The sequence below is a fragment of the Salminus brasiliensis genome, chromosome 12, assembly GCF_030463535.1.
Source record: "Salminus brasiliensis chromosome 12, fSalBra1.hap2, whole genome shotgun sequence".
Taxonomy (NCBI): domain Eukaryota; kingdom Metazoa; phylum Chordata; class Actinopteri; order Characiformes; family Bryconidae; genus Salminus; species Salminus brasiliensis.
In genome coordinates this window covers 15,236,573-15,252,991 of record NC_132889.1, presented here as the reverse complement: position 1 = coordinate 15,252,991, position 16,419 = coordinate 15,236,573, and positions in this window count along the sequence as shown.

Genomic DNA, 16,419 nt, shown 5'->3' with positions numbered 1-16,419 from the left:
ATGGATGGACAGACAGGCAGGCAGGAAAGACAGATAGACAGGCAAGCAAAAATAGAGATGGAAAACCAGACTGCCAGGCAAACAGACAGGTGGAAAGACAGACATGAAGAAAGATAGACAGGTGGAAAAACATGCAGTTGAAAAGACAGGCAAAAAGACAGACAGACAGACAGTCAGACAGTAGGAATGACAGGCAGGCAGACAGTTGAAAAAACAAATTGAAAGACATGCAGTTGGAAAGAGAGATATAAAAACAGGCAGAAAGACAGATGAACAGACAGGCAGACAGGTTTAACTACAGATATTTGGAAAGAAAGACAGACAGATGGAAACACAATACAGGCAGACAGAGAGAGAGAAGACAAAAGGGGAAAAGACAAGCAGACAGAAAGCATGACAGAAGACAAGGGCAGCTGGAAAGAGAGAGTTTAAAGAGACAGATGGACAGACAGACAGGCAGAAACACAGGTAGAAAGAAAGAGAGATAGTTGGAAAGAGAGTTTAAAGGACAGGTAGGCAGAAAGACAGACAGCTGGAAAGACAGCAGAAAAAACACAGACAGTTGGGAAGACACATCGTGGGAAAGACAGCTCAAAAAACAGAGTAGGATGGAAAAACAGGCAAGATGAAAGACAGACAGATAGAAAGGCAGGTAGGCAGAAAATATACAATCCTAAACAAGTTCTCTGCATTGTACAGACACTAGAGAAACAGCAGTAGGAAAGACAGACAGATGGAGAGATAGAGAGATGGACAAAGTCAGGCAGGCAGACAGAGACAAATGGAAAGAAAGACAGTAGGATAGCCAGACAGTTGGAAAGATATACAGCTGTAAGAACTGAAAGCAGAAAGACTAAAAGGCAGAGAGCTAGAAAGATAATCAGCAAGAAAAACAGTCCATTTTAAAGACAGACACTTAGGAAGACAAACAGTGGGAACGACAGGGATGGATAAAAAGAAAGGCCACTTGAAAGACAGGCTGGCAGACAGACAGCTGGAATGACATACAGCTTAAAAGACAGACAGTTGAAAAAATAGACAGGTGGAGAGACAGACAGTTGAAGAGACACCGGAAAACAGAGCGTTGAAAAGCAAGGCAAAAGATGACAGGCAAGATGAAAGACAGCTGGAAAAATAGACAGCTGGGAAAGACAAGCAGCTGTGAAAGCAGACAGTTTCAAAGACTGTGGAAAAAAGATGAAAAGACAGACAGTTTCAAAGACAGCTGAAAAGACAGACAGTGGGAAAGACAAACAGCTGGAAAGACACTACATTGAAAGACAAACAGCTGGAAAGACACTACAGTGAAATACAGACAGACAGGCAATTTGAAAGATCAGCTAGCAGACAGACAGCTGGGGGAAAAAAAAGTCAGCTGGGATGGAAAGACACGCAAGATGAAAGTCAGGCAGGAAGGAAGACAGAGAGTTGGAAAGGCAGATATTTGGAAAAATATACAGCTGGAAAGACAGACAGTGGAAAAGACAGTGTACTGGATTGTTTATTGCACCATTAATATCCTAAGCATGTTCTTTGCTTAGTTCAGACACTAGAGACACAGCAGCTGGAAAGACAGACAGATGGAAAGACAGAGAGATGGATATATAGGCAGAAAAATAGAAGGTCACGTAGGCAGAAAGACAGACAAAAAAATTGAAAGATAGACAGCTGGAAAGGCAGACAGTGAACAAGAGACAGTTGGAAAGAAAGACAGATGGAAAGACATATAGTCAGAAAGATAGAGAGATGGAAATGAATAGGCAGGCAGTTTGAATAAATGATGGAAAGACATGGAAAGTCAGGCAAAAAGACTGACAGATAGACAGACAGGTAGTTGAATGAAAGGCAGGTAGACAGTTGAAAAAACAAATGGAAAGACATGCAGTTGGAAAGAGAGATATGAACAGTCTGGCAGAAAGACAGATGGAGAAACAGGAAAGGAAGAAGACAGACAGATGGACACACAATACAGGCAGACAGAGAGAGAGAAGACAAAAAGGGTGAAGACAAGCAGGCAGAAAGCATGACAGAAGACAAGGACAGCTGGAAAGAGAGAGTTTAAAAGACAGACAGATAGACAGACAGACAGGCAGAAACACAGACAGGCAGGCAGAAAGAAAGAGGGATGGCACAACAGATGACAAGAGACAGTTGGAAAGAGAGTTTAAAGGACAGGCAGGCAGAAAGACACACAGCTGGAAAGAAAGACACACAGCTGGAAAGAAAGACAGACAGTTGGGAAGACAGAGTGAGATGGAAAAACAGGCAAGATGAAAGACAGACAGATAGAAAGGCAGGTAGGCAGACAATACACAGTCAGAAGTTTTCTAATGAGTGCTGGATTAATCTTGTTTATTGCATCTTTAATCTTCATTAATTTCATTAAAGACAGACAGGTGGAAATATAGAGAGCTGGAAAAACTGACAGTAGGAAAATCAGATGTATGAAAAGTCAGGCAGTCAGAAAAACAGACAGACAGACGGGTATAGATGAAAAGAACAAACATTTGAAAGACATGCTGGCACAGACAGACAGAGGGAAAGACAGACAGTTGGAAATGACAGACCGTGGAGTGATAAAACAGACAAGATAGATACAAAGAGTATACAAAGATAGAGACAGGAGTATAACGAGTAGAGCTGGACTATCATAGTTTATTACACCAATAATAACCTAAAGACTCTTTGCTTTGTTCAGACACTAGAGGGCAGCTGGAATGACAGGCAGTTGGAAAGACAGACAGCTGAAAAGACAGACATTTGGAAAGATAACTGGAAACAGTGGGAAAGAGACAGTTGGAGAGACTAGCAGATTGAAAGACAGTGGGAACGAGCGATAAAAAGACAGGCAAGATGAAAGACAGACAGACAGACAGAAAGAATGGCAATTTGAAATACAGGCCAGCAGAATGACAGATCGTTGTAAAGACAGACAGGTGGAAAATAGACATAGACAGATGAAAAGACAGGCAGTTGAAAAAACAGATGGAAAGACAGACAGATGGATGGACAGACAGGCAGGCAAGAAAGAAAGACAGGTGGAAATACATATAGTCAGAAAGATAATACAAGCAGTCAGAAAGACAGGCAGTTAAAATGACAGGTAGGCAGAAAGACAGTAAGATGGATAGGCAGACAGTCAAAATAACAAATGGAAAGGCAGGCAGAAAGGCAGGCAGAAAGACAGACAGACAGACAGGCAAGCAAAAACACAGAGATGGAAAGACAGACCACCAGGCAGACAGACAATTGGAAAGACAGACAGCTGGAAAGAGAGACTTGAAGAAAGACAGACAGGTGGAAAAACATGCAGTTGGAAAGACAGACAGATAAATACAGAGAAAGAGAAGTGGAATGACAGTTGATTTGACAGGCAGGCACAAAGAAAGACAGACAGAAAATAAATAGGCAGGCAGTTTGAACAAATGATGGAAAGACATGGAAGGTCAGGCAAAAAGACTGACAAATAGAAAGACAGGAAGTTGGAATGACAGGCAGGCAGACAGTTGAAAAAACAAATGGAACGACAGATATGAAAAGTCAGGCAGAAAGACAGACAGGCAGGCAGACAGGTTTAACTATTATTTTATTTGGATATTTAGAAAGAAAGACAATACAGGCAGACAGAGAGAGAGAGAAGACAAAATGGGAAAAGACAAGCAGGCAGAAAGCATGACAAGACAAGGACAGCTGGAACGAGAGTTTAAAAGACAGGCAGATGGACAGACAGGCAGGCAGAAACACAGACAGACAGGTAGAAAGAAAGAGAGATGGCACAACAGATAACAAGAGACAGTTGGGAAGTGTGTTTAAAGGACAGGCAGGCAGAAAGACAGAAAGCTGGAAAGAAAGGCAGGCAGTGGGGAAGAGGCAGCTGGAAAGACAGACCATGGGAAAGACAGACAGATCAAAAGACAGAGTGGGATGGAAAACCAGGCAAGTTGAAAGACAGACAGATAGAAAGGCAGAAAATATACAGTCAGACGTTTTCTAAAGAGTGCTGGATTCATCTTTTTTATTACATCTTTAATCTTTATTCATTTCTGCATTGTTCAGATGCTAGAGGACAGCTGCAAAGACAAAAAGATGGAAAGAGAGAGACAGAAGGAAAAAAGGATGATGCGAAAGACAGAGGGAAGAAAGTCAGAGAGTGGGAAAGACAGATTGTAGAAAAAACAGACTGTTAGAAAAATATACAGCTAGAAAGAGGGAGAGTGAAAAAGAGACACCTGGAAAGACAGACAGTGCGATAGCCAGACAGTTGGAAAGATAGACAGTTGTTAACAGACAGTGAGAAAGAAAGACTGAGGGAAAGTCATGCAGGCAGAAGGACAGATAGATGGAAATATGGACAGCTGGAAAGAAAGACAGTGGGAGAGCCAGACAGATTAAAAAAATAGACAGTAAGAAAACAGTTAGAAAAACAGACAGCTTGAAAGACAGACACCTGTGAAGATTGGGAAAGGCAGACATTTGGAAAGACAGGCAGTTGGATGGAAAGACAGTTAAGATGAAAGTCAGGCAGGCAGGCAGAAGGGATAGCCAGACAGAAGAAAGAAAGGCCATTTAAAAGACAGGTTGGATGAAAGACAGACATTTGCAGAGACAGACAGCTTAAAATACAGACAGTGGGAAATAGAGACATGAAAAGAAGGGGATGATAAAAGACGGACAGACAGATGGAAACAGACAGTGGTAAAGGGAAGCAGACAGGCAGGAAGACATTTAGATGGCAAAACAGGCAGTGGAAAAGGCAAACAGTTCGAAAGGCAGACAACTGGAAAGACAGACAGCTGGAAAGATAGACAGACGAAGAGATAGGTATACAGATAGATGTTCAGGCAGGCAGAAAGACAAACAAATGGAGAGACAGACAGTGGGGGAAAACAGTTGGAAAAAGAGAAAGCTGAAAGGCAGACAATGGGAAAGACAGACAGCTAAAAGGCAGAGAGCTAGTTCAGATGCTAGAGACACAGCAGTGATTGAAGATAGAGAGATGGAAAGACAGACAGGAAGAAAGATAGACCTGGATACATGGGAAAAAAAACAGGCATGCACAATGACAGGGAGTCAGAAAAACAGACAGATGGACAGACAGGCCAGCAAAAAGACAAACGGGTGGAAAGACAGGTAGAAAGGCAGCCAAATGGATTGATACACAAGCAGAAAGACAGACAGCAGGCAGGTAGAAAAACAGTCCAATGAAAAGACTGGAATGACAGGCAGTTGGAATAACAGACAGTTTGAAAGAAAGATATGCAAAATGATAGACATATAGAAAGAACAGAAATATAGAAAGACAGGAATAACAACAGACTGAGATAAAAGATGGAAAGAAACATGCAGAAAGACAGAAAGATGAAAAGACACATGTAAACACAGAGACGGAAAGACAGAAAGACGCTAGAGACACAGCAGCAGGAAAGACAGACAGATGGATAGATAGGCAGACAGTTATATATATATATATATATATATATATATATATATATATATATAGGGAATATAGAAAGCTGGAAAAACTGAGTTGGAAAATCTGATGTATGGAAAGTCAGGCAGTCAGAAAGACAGACAAATAGACAGACGGGTATAGATGTAAAGAACGACATTTGAAAGACAGGCTGGTCAGTTAAAATGACAGGTAGGCAGAAAGACAGTAAGATGGATAGGCAGACAGTTGAAAGAACAAATGGAAAGAACAGTTGGAAAGGCAGGCAGAAAGACAGATATACAGACAGGCAAGCAAAAAAGACAGATAGATGGAATGACAGATCGCCAGGCAGACAGATAGCTGGAAAGACAGACATGAAGAAGGACAGACATAAAGAAAGATAGACAGATGGACAAACATGCAGTTGGAAAGACAGACAGTGGGAAAGACAGACAGTGGGAAAGGCAGGGATAGATGAAAAGAAAGGCCACTTGAAAGACAGGCTGGCAGACAGACCGTTGAAATGACAGATAGTATATTGAAAGACAGACTGTTGAAAAAATAGACAGCTGGAGAGACAGACTGTTGAAGAGACAGCGGGATAGAGAGAGTTGGAAAGCAAGGCAAAAGATGACAGGCAAGATAAAAGACAGCTGGAAAGACAGTGGAAAGAAAAAACAGGCAACATAAAAGTCAGGTAGGCAGAAAGACAGACACACAAGAGTTATATAGAGTACTGGATTATCACTGTTTATTACACCAATAATATCCTAAACGTGTTTTCTGCTTCAATCAGACGCTAGAGGGCAGCTGGAACAACAAGCAGTTGGAAAGACAGACAGCTGGAAAGACAGGCAGGATGGAAAGAGACATTTGGAAAGATAGCTGGAAACAGTGGGAAAGAGACAGTTGGAGAGATTAGCAGTTTGAAAGACAGTGGGAAAGAAAGACGAAAAGACAGACATTAAGAAAAGAAAGACACCAAACTGAAAGACAGACAGGCAATTTGAAAGATCAGCTGGCAGACAGACAGCTGGGGAAAAAGACAGCTAGGATGGAAAGGCATGCAAGATGAAAGTCAGGCAGGAAGGAAGACAGAGTTGGAAAGGCAGATATTTGGAAAAATATACAGCTGGAAAGACGGACAGTGAAAAAGAGACACCTGGAAAGACAGACAGTGGAAAAAAAAGTGTTTATTGCACCATTAATATCCTAAGCGTGTTCCCTGCTTAGTTAAGACACCAGAGACATAGCAGCTGGAAAGACAGAGAGATGGATATATAGGTAGACAGACAGAAGGTCACATAGGCAGAAAGACAGACACAAAAATGGAAAGATAGACAGCTGGAAAGACGGACAGTGAAAAACAGGAAAGAAAGGCAGATGGATGGACAGACAGGCAGACAGGAAAGAAAGACAGGTGGAAAGACATTTAGTCAGAAAGATAATACAAGCAGTCAGAAAGACAGACAGTTAAAATGACAGGTAGGCAGAAAGACAGTAAGATAGATAGGCAGACAGATGAAAGAACAAATGGAATGACATGCAGTTGGAAAGGCAGCAGAAAGACAGACAGACAGGTAAGCAAAAAGACACAGAGATGAAAAGACAGACCGTCTGGCAGACAGACAGGTGGAAAGACAGACATGAAGAAAGATAGACAGATGGAAAAACATGCAAGATGAAAGACAGACAGACAGACATAAAGAAAAAAGTGGAAAGACAATTAATTTGACAGGCAGAAAGAAAGAAAGGCAGACAGATGTAAAGAGAGGCAGAAGGAAAGATAAACAGAAAATTTAACATGCAGAATGAAACATGGAAAGAAACATGCAGAAAGACAGACGGTTAGAAAGGCAGGAAGTAAGACAGAAAGATGGGTAGACAGACATTTAATAAAACAGATGGAACGACATGCAGTTGGAATGACGGATGAAAAGGCAGAGAGAAAGACAGACAGAAGGACTGACCCACCAGATGGACAGACAGGCAAGCAGAAAGACAGAAAGATGGACAGTTTAATAAAACAGATGAAAAGACATACAGAAATACATGAAACATGAAAATGCATGTAGAATGAGAGGCAGTCAGAAAGACAGACAGACAGATGGACAGACAGGTGGAAAGAAAGGCCAGACAGACAGACAGGAGGATGAATAGACAGGCAGTTGAAAAAAATGATGGAAATACAGGAAAAAAGACAGAAACAGGTGGAAGGACAAGCAGACGAATAACAGCCAGGAAAAAGACAGATGAAAAGACAGACATGCAAAATGACAGTGAGTCAGAAATACAGACAGATGGAAAGGTAGACAGGCAGGTAGAAAGAAATGGACTGATGGACAATTAGACTGATAGGCAAAATCGATGGAAACACACAAGCAGAAAGACAGACAGTTAGAAAGGAGATGAGACAGAATGATGTAAACACAGAGAGACAGAAAGGTGGATCAAAATAATCAGATGGAACAACATGCAGTTAGAAAGACAGATGAAAAGGCAGGGAGAAAAATAGTCAGATGGACAGACAGGCAAGCAGAAAGACAGACAGTTGGAATGACAGGTAGGCAGGATGGCAGAACAAGGCAAAAGTAGAAAGTTGGAAAGACATGCATAAAGTCAGGCCGGGAGACAAGCACATATAAAGACAGACAGACAGAAATACAGGCAGAAATACAGAGAGGCGAAAAGATGGATGGAAAGACAGACAGACAGAAAGATGACTAGGCACACAGTTGGAAAGTCAGACTCAGAAAGACTGGAAGGAAAAGACAGAAAGACAGACAGACAAAGAGGCAGACAGACAGATAGAAAGACAGAAGGACAGACAGACAGACAGTTCTCTATGGAGGACTGGATTATCATCATTTAGTGCAGCATTAATCTCCTAAACGTGTCTCTGCTCGGGTCAGACGCTAGAGGGCGCTGCAGTGCGAGTCAGAGGAAACGGGTTGAGGGGAGATTTAGTGGAGTCTCGTTTTGTAGGATTGATGATTTTAACAGAGAAAACGGCTCGATTCCTCAAAACAGACCAACATCAGACATTTCAACACTGCTGTGAGATTCTAAACTCCTTTAAACTCCACTAATAAACTTAGAGTGGACTTTTAACACCGTCTTATTTCCACTGAAGCACAGACACACAGTGAGCTGATCAGCTGACCAGCCAGTCAGCACTCAGTGATTTTTCATGAGCTACATTTACAGAAATGAAGATAATTCTCGAGTAAAAGAATAAAAATATGAATATTTAATAAACACTTTTACCCGTTTAGCTCCATTCAGCTCTCAGTAAGGACTCGCTCTCTGGCGCCCTCTAGCGTTTCTACTCATGTTTCTTTGGTAGAATAGGAGCAATAGGCTCCTCACAGATCTGCTCAGGAGAGTTTTCGCACCTGTACTCCCTCTGCTTCCCTCCGCCACTCCTGGAAAATGGACACACCTGGCCACAGCTTGGGTCACACACCTAGGGAGGGGTCATCTGAACCAGAAATGGCTCCGTATGAAGAGAAAGCAGCTTGTCGGTGGAGTGGTCGGTTAACGTGTGAACGGTTTCCACCGGATCAGAATCCCGAACCGAACACCGAGCTCCATTTCAGCGCGCGCTCACAATCAGCCTGGAGCGTCATCAACGCGTCAATGATCGGACTCGAAAGCACGCGGGGGAGGAGGGGGGGAGGGGGCGTGGTCAGTATGATCAATGAATAAATTAATTTCACCCGTTTCTCCAATTTCTGGTTGTTTATATGTGTGTTTATGTACATAATTTACTCTGAAAACTGCTCAGCTTGGATATATATATATAAATAATACATTTATTATATATATTATTTATAATTTATTATATATATATATATATATATTTGACTAGGGAGTGAGCAACTGGATCAGAGAGCACTTGGGAGCGGTCCAGCCCATGACAGTCCCTCATAGTAACAGAACTATTAAGCCATGGAACAGACAGGGGTCCAATAACAAGCAGGGAGGGTAAATCCTCTAACTACAAGAGATAGACTTTGACAGGTCAGTAAACTCAATATTAATGTACTAATCCACTGCAGACTAACAGGAAGTGATGAAGTGTTGCCATGCCAACATTTGGATACTTTGGGGCATTGTGGGACAATGGTGTCCCTCAAAACTATACTCAGAAATGGACCAGTTCCAAGTATGCATCATGGTTTTTAAGTATCCTCAGCTTGGACACTTTTACCTATAATACATACTACATACTCAAAGGCTAGTTAGGATTAGGACCACCCTGCATTACTGCTTTGCTCTTGCTGTGCTCTTGCTTTGGTTTTTCTCAGATTACGGATGTGCCTTCTCTACTCCTGTTTGGCTGTGTGTCTTGGGTCTTGGGCATACTGGGGCCATCAGTAATGGAAGGAATGTAGAAGGGCCATGGCCTGCCTATCCAATGTTGCCCTTTTTCCGCTCATGATATGCAGAAAAAAACTATACTATGGCTACTAGTTAGAGTCTTACTTCTCTGGGAATTTGCTAGCTTGCTTTCTCAGTGCTTTCAGTGGGCATATTTTGATGTTTTGATGATTTATCTTTTGATAAGATATTTGAAAATTGTGCAGGTGGACAGTGCAGGTCAAGAAAAGAACCTAACTGGGGTTTGAGAACAGTCCTTTACATGTTTTTTTTTGGATACGGCACCTTTGCAGTTAAATGTATTAACCTAGAGTGATCTGGATAATCAGTCAATGGAGTGAGATTTTTATTCTGCATCAATATCTACTTAAAATGTCTAAGAATGGTCAAATGCAAATCAGTTCCAAGAGTCATTCGAGCTTCAAGTATCGCTCTGCTTGAACCACAAGCGTCCAGGCTTTTTTCTGTCCTGGCACCAAAGTGGTGGAATGAACTTCCTCTGGGTGTCCGAACAGCAGAGTCTCTCGCTGTCTTCAAATGCAGACTGAAAACCCTCCTCTTCTGAGAGTACTTGGGTGAAAATACTTAATATACTCAAAATAAATAGAGATTTGCTGTTGTAAAGTAACAAAAGCTAAAATATAAACTGTGAAATGTAAGCCTTGGACCAATCTAGATTCAAGCCTAATCCCTAATTTCACAAATTTCACAAACTATGCCATCTCTAAAACTGATATTCAAAATTTCTTCCATAAAGAGAATGAATTTTACAACAGAACTAATATCTAAAACATGCCTCAGAGATTTGTGGATAGACAAAAAAGCCAGTTTGCAAAATGTGATTTCTGCTGTGCATTAGGATTTGCATTTGTACTGTTCATGAGTTGTATTGCACTATAAATTATTACTATTATAACTAATAGTGAATGTCCACAGTACAGGCTACAAAAAGTAAGTGAACCCTTGAATTTAATAACCTGTACATCCCCCTTTTAGCAGCAGTCACCTTTACCAAGCGTTTCCTGTAGCTGTAAATAAGCTTTGCACAACATTGAGGAGGAATTGTGAACCATTCCAAGTTTTTTCATTTCATCAATATTACTGGGATGTCTTACATGCACAGCCCTCTTCAGGTCACGCCACAGTATCTCAGTAGTGTTGAGGTCAGGACTCCAAAACTTGTCTGTTTTGGGTGTGTTATTACTCTGTTATTGCTTCACTCAACGTCTCTTCAGTCATGGACTGCTGCCCTTACATTTTCCTGTAAAATGTTTTCATGTGACTGAATACATTGTTGCCATAAAGATTAGAGGATGTCCTCTGGCCTAATGATGCACACTCCACCATGCTTCACAAATGGGATGAGGTTTTTGCAGTCTTCTTTGTCCTGTTCCAGTTCTGACATTGATTTTCCCCCCAGAAGCACTGGGGAACATCTAGGTGTTCTTTGGCAAACAAAGAACGTCAGTGGCTTCTTTCGAGGTGTCGGTCTATGAGCACCAGTTGTGTTCAGTGTTTATATTAGTAGTTGGAGGGTTTGGAGAGTCTTCTGTAGTTATTTTGCTGTTACCCTTGAAGTCTTTCGAGCCTTCTTTTAGGATTGCCTGATGTACTCTTGGAGTGATCTTAACAGGATGCAGAATGCACTCATAGGGAGAGAACACAGTCCTAATTTTTTCTTTTTTTTAACCGTGGACTGATGTACATTCAGGTCTTCAGCAAAGCTTTTTGTGGCTTGTTTAAATATTTGATCACAAAGCCAATAGTTTTTGTAAGTTGTCACGAGACTCTTCAACGTAAATGTGTTGTGCCGGTATCCTGGTGCATCCACAAATTTATGCTGCAGCCAAGGTAGGACAGATCCTGCACTGGTATACAAAGGCTTCTCCTACCTTAAATCAAAATGAACAGTTGCACTGCATTACATTTCTTTCCCACTGTCATTCACCACTGTTTCCATAATTAGTTAAGGTCACAAATGCAGGATTGCAGGTCATTCAATGTCTCGAAGGATACACAAGCTGTTTGCTATGATTTCTCTTGAAATATAAATGAAACTGTACAAAAAGCTGTAAATAAAACTTTCTCTGTTCTTCTGACTGGTTTTGTTTATGTGCCATTTTACTACATTTGTTTTGAATTAGATTTCTATGCAACATGATTCTGAATTATAGCTGGTTCCCATTAAACCTGTCATTCTCAAAACCTTGTCCAGTTAGCAAGCAACACTTATTGTGAATAATGGGAGCAGTGCCAGACATCTTATACTTATACATCTTATAGACAAAAAAGACTTACCTCAATTGACCTGAAGGTGTCAGCAAGCGAATCTTTAAAAAATAGTATTATTATTTATATTAAATACTTGGTTATGTGTACCCTTGCCTCTGGACCAGTGCAATCCTGTTAGGTAAGGATTACACCAGTCATTTGAATTGAGTGCACATTTCATAGATCTTAGAACTTTCACCTGCTGTTCAAAGATTGAGACTGTCTGGAGGTTTTGGTTAGTCAACATGTCCCAGTGTTCTTGTCTTTTGAGCCAGTTGCACATAGATTTTAGCTTATGTCAGTGCTCTGATTGGACAAAGAGCACAAATGTAGTGGTAGAAGAGCAAGAATGGACACAAACAGAAAGTAGATTTCAAGAGAGTGGTGAAGGTCTTACCCTGACAGGTAAGGCAAATGTATCTAACTATCCAGGTGCTTTAATATCCATTACCCTTTTAAACCCTAGATATACTGCTTTGTTATTAATCCTAATTAATATGAATCATTAGGTAGTTTATTAACAGCATATCCCACATGGTCCGATTTTAGTGTGTGTGAAACTGTTAATTTTTAAAGTAATGCAGTTATGAGGGTGAATAACTGAAGCGCAGGCCTACGTACAGGGTTCAAGGAGTTCACTTTAACATACCTCATAATAAGCAGACAGCATTTCAGGGTACTTTTTCCGACTGTCAAGCTCAGCAGATTTATCTTCTGAAGCTCCTGCCCCAGCAAAACCAATTTTAAAGTAGGTGCTGTCCTGAGTGTGGACCAGCTGCTCCATCTCAAACTGCTCCCTAATTCTCTGCTCCAATTTGGCTTCTTGCTTTGACTGAATGTGGTTTATCATGTTCTGGAAAAGCAGAAAGAAGCAGTTAGAGAACAAAGTGTCAGTACAGCAATTAAAAGCTATTCGTGAAATTTCAGAATTATGGAAATATTCTTCATCCTAACGATAATATTTACTGTGGCAGAACACTGGAGGAGGGGATAGTTGGGGAAGCAGGTTTTAGACACAACAGAGAACTGTTTCTGGATGGTCTCTGCAATACAGTAGACAAGTTCAGACATGGATAATGGTCCATAAAATTACTGTCAAATTACATCAAATGTGCAGAAGTTTCTCTTACTAAGCTTAGACTGACTAATGAAAGTATCACCAAAGACCACTATGGAGCTTTTGTCTTGGGACTCGTATGTCCTTTTTTAATATGTAGTCCATGTCAGCCCTAATACTGCATGGATTTTTTACAGAGGTGGCAACTAACAGTGTATCAGAACTTTCTTACTGTGCTTAAGTAGAGTTTTGAAGGATCTGTACTTTACTTAAGGATTCTTCTCCAACCAAACCTTAATGGACAACATGAAGAGTTGAACATTTCACCAGTTATCTGGATAAACTGTAAATGTACCACCAGTTTCTTAGTCTGTCCTTTTAGACTTTTATACTATTACTTGAATATAAAATATGAATCATATTTTAACTTTTACTTTAGTATTTTCTAACTGGAATATTTGTACTTTTACTGAAGTATGAGTCTTGTGGATTTCTACCACCTCTGCACTTTTATACCCTTACAGTATTTAGAAGATGCTCATATCCAGAGGCCCTAACAAATGTAGCTTTGTTGTCCACTCAGAAAATATAAAAAATTATCCATAGCTTGTGTAAACAAATTCAGGTCTGAAATACCATTGAGCTGAAATACCCTTGAGCAAAGACAAAGACAAAGACTGTTGGACTCTGAAGAGACACATTTAGACTTAAAGCTGATAGTCTAGACAGAAACACGTCTCACATAAATGCTACAGAAGACATTTGAAATGTTTCTCAAAGTAACAGGTCTTTAGTCAGCATTTGAAGTGAGGCACTGTGTTGTTCAGATAGCTGGATTCATTTGTTCCAACACTTGGGTGCCAGGACATGTGTCTCATGTATATGCTGTAGGATAAGCTGAGCCATAATTGAAGCTCAAGATGGCAGGATCTGTCGTATCAGGGATGTCCAACATCATCTTGCTGTTATTTAGCTTCACATGGTCCATAATGAGACATCAGCCAGACAAGCCAGGGTGGGACTGAAAACCTGAGTCTCAAAAAGCAAGAAGGAAATGTTTAGTTGAGTGTAATTACAATAATCAACAGTGGTAGGAAAAGCAATGAGTGGACGTTACATTGCCAGCAGAACTAGAATAAAGAGAAAAAATGGGCCAATTTCCATGTAGAGCTGATGATTACAAGAGGATGGACAGTAACACTTTTTGGCTGACAGTGCTGAAGACAGTGGAAAGGCCAAGAACAATCAGAACTGATGACAGTTTGACTGATCTTGCTTTTTTAGACATTGTGATGCTTGATAAGCAGATGCAGCCATGCTCTAGCTATCCATGCACAGATGGCCTCCCCTCACAAAACATGAATTAATATAATTAATTAATATTAATATAATAAAATCAATTCATAAATTAATTATTATATTATGTTTTTCATCAAAGTTATGTTACATTAAAGTGTTTAAACACAAAACAACAATTTTATAAAGCTCAGCACAGAAGCAGTAGGTTATAATAAACGTAGAGTGTAGGTTAACTTCATGGGTGACAATGGCCATGTTCTATTTGGGGAACCTCACGTGGGTTCCTATTTTCCCCTTTTTCTACAGTCTTTCATGTCACTAATCCTACAGTGAATTGTGGAATAAGAGCATTAAGAAATAGAGCTCTTTTTTTGTAAACAGTACTGGGAAATAACTACCACATCTGACAACATTTTTTTTTACATATTTTGTGAAGGCTGTTCATATTATTTTATCAGTTTAATGGGATACAGAAGTAGTTTGAATGTAGTAGTATATACTCAAATTATAATTTATTTATATAGTGTTTTTAGCAACAGCCAATGTCACAAAGCTGCTTTATAGAGATCCGTGTGCCAGTCCCAAGTAAGCACACCAAGAAACCTTTAGAAGGAACCAAAACACTAAAAGCACGAAATACAGAAATAAATAGAGACAGAGACATCTCAAACTACTTCCAGAGGGCAGAAGGTATTACTATTCAAAAAAGACTTTGAAGAGCAGAAATATAGAGGCCATACAGCAAGATGCAAATCAGCCAGGAACTGATCAAGACATTTAGAGATATACAACAAAGGCTTTGGAAGTTTTATGGACTAATGAGACAAAGAGTAACCTCAATTTTATAGAAAGTGACAGAAAGGCAAAAGTGTGGAGAAAGAAAAGATCATGAGCTCATGAGCTCATCACTCAAGCACAACGTATGTAGTGTCATGAATTAGGCCTCCATGGCTGCTTCTGGAATGAGCTCACTATTCTTTATTGATAAAGAAACTCATGATGAAGCCAAATAAATTCAAAGGTCTGCCATCAGAGCAATGCTTCAATCTAAATTGGGAAAATGTCATCAAGCAGCAAGACAATGACCCAATGGCAAACAAGTAGAAGTTTTTAGAATGACCAAGTCAATCACATAAACCCTGTGAAGCATGTGTTTCACCTCCTAAAGAGGAGACTAAAAAGAGAACCCCCAGAAACCAACAGCAAGTGAAAGACAATGCAGTAAAAGCTGGAAAAGGATGAATGCAGTTTAGCGAGGTCAGGGAGGCCACCAGCTTGACGCAGTTACTGCAAACACTTTGTTTTTACCTAAAAATACCACTGATTTCTTCTTTACTGAAACAGCAGTAGTTCTGTACATACTGTACAGTCTATTTATGCATCAAACAATTATATTATAAATGTAAAGATTGTGGTTGTATGTGGTGTCAACATACCTCTTATGACCCTGAGTCTCTCAATGGCTGGTGCTCTTAGTTGGATCACAAGCCTCTGCACCACCACCTCAAATACATTATAATCACTGAAGCCAGGCAGCTCTCTTGATCTGTATTTCAGGTCATATTCTTTCACCAGAGTCTGGAGCGTCTTTTGAACTGTGGTGCATTTAAAACTTTTAATTGTAGTATTTTAAGAACAAAAACAAATAAACAAGCTGTCCAATGAAAAACATGTATCTCCATTTCTGTTCGTTTTTTGGTTTCCTCTATCATTTGAACCCTGTAGCTGCTCTGTTCACTGTGTAAATAATTCTGTATATTCTGAGTGGAATAGCTCCATTCAAAGCTAAGACCATTTTTGCCATCTCCTGTAAAATAACCATTTTAGGGATACACATTTTTGATTGGACAGCAACAATATATAGATTCATACCTGAATTGGAAGTGGATTGTGAAGTTGGTAACATTCCAAAATGACAGCAAAAACTACGCTAATTGTTTCGCATTAGCTGTAAGTCCATGAAAGTTGCATGGAAGTT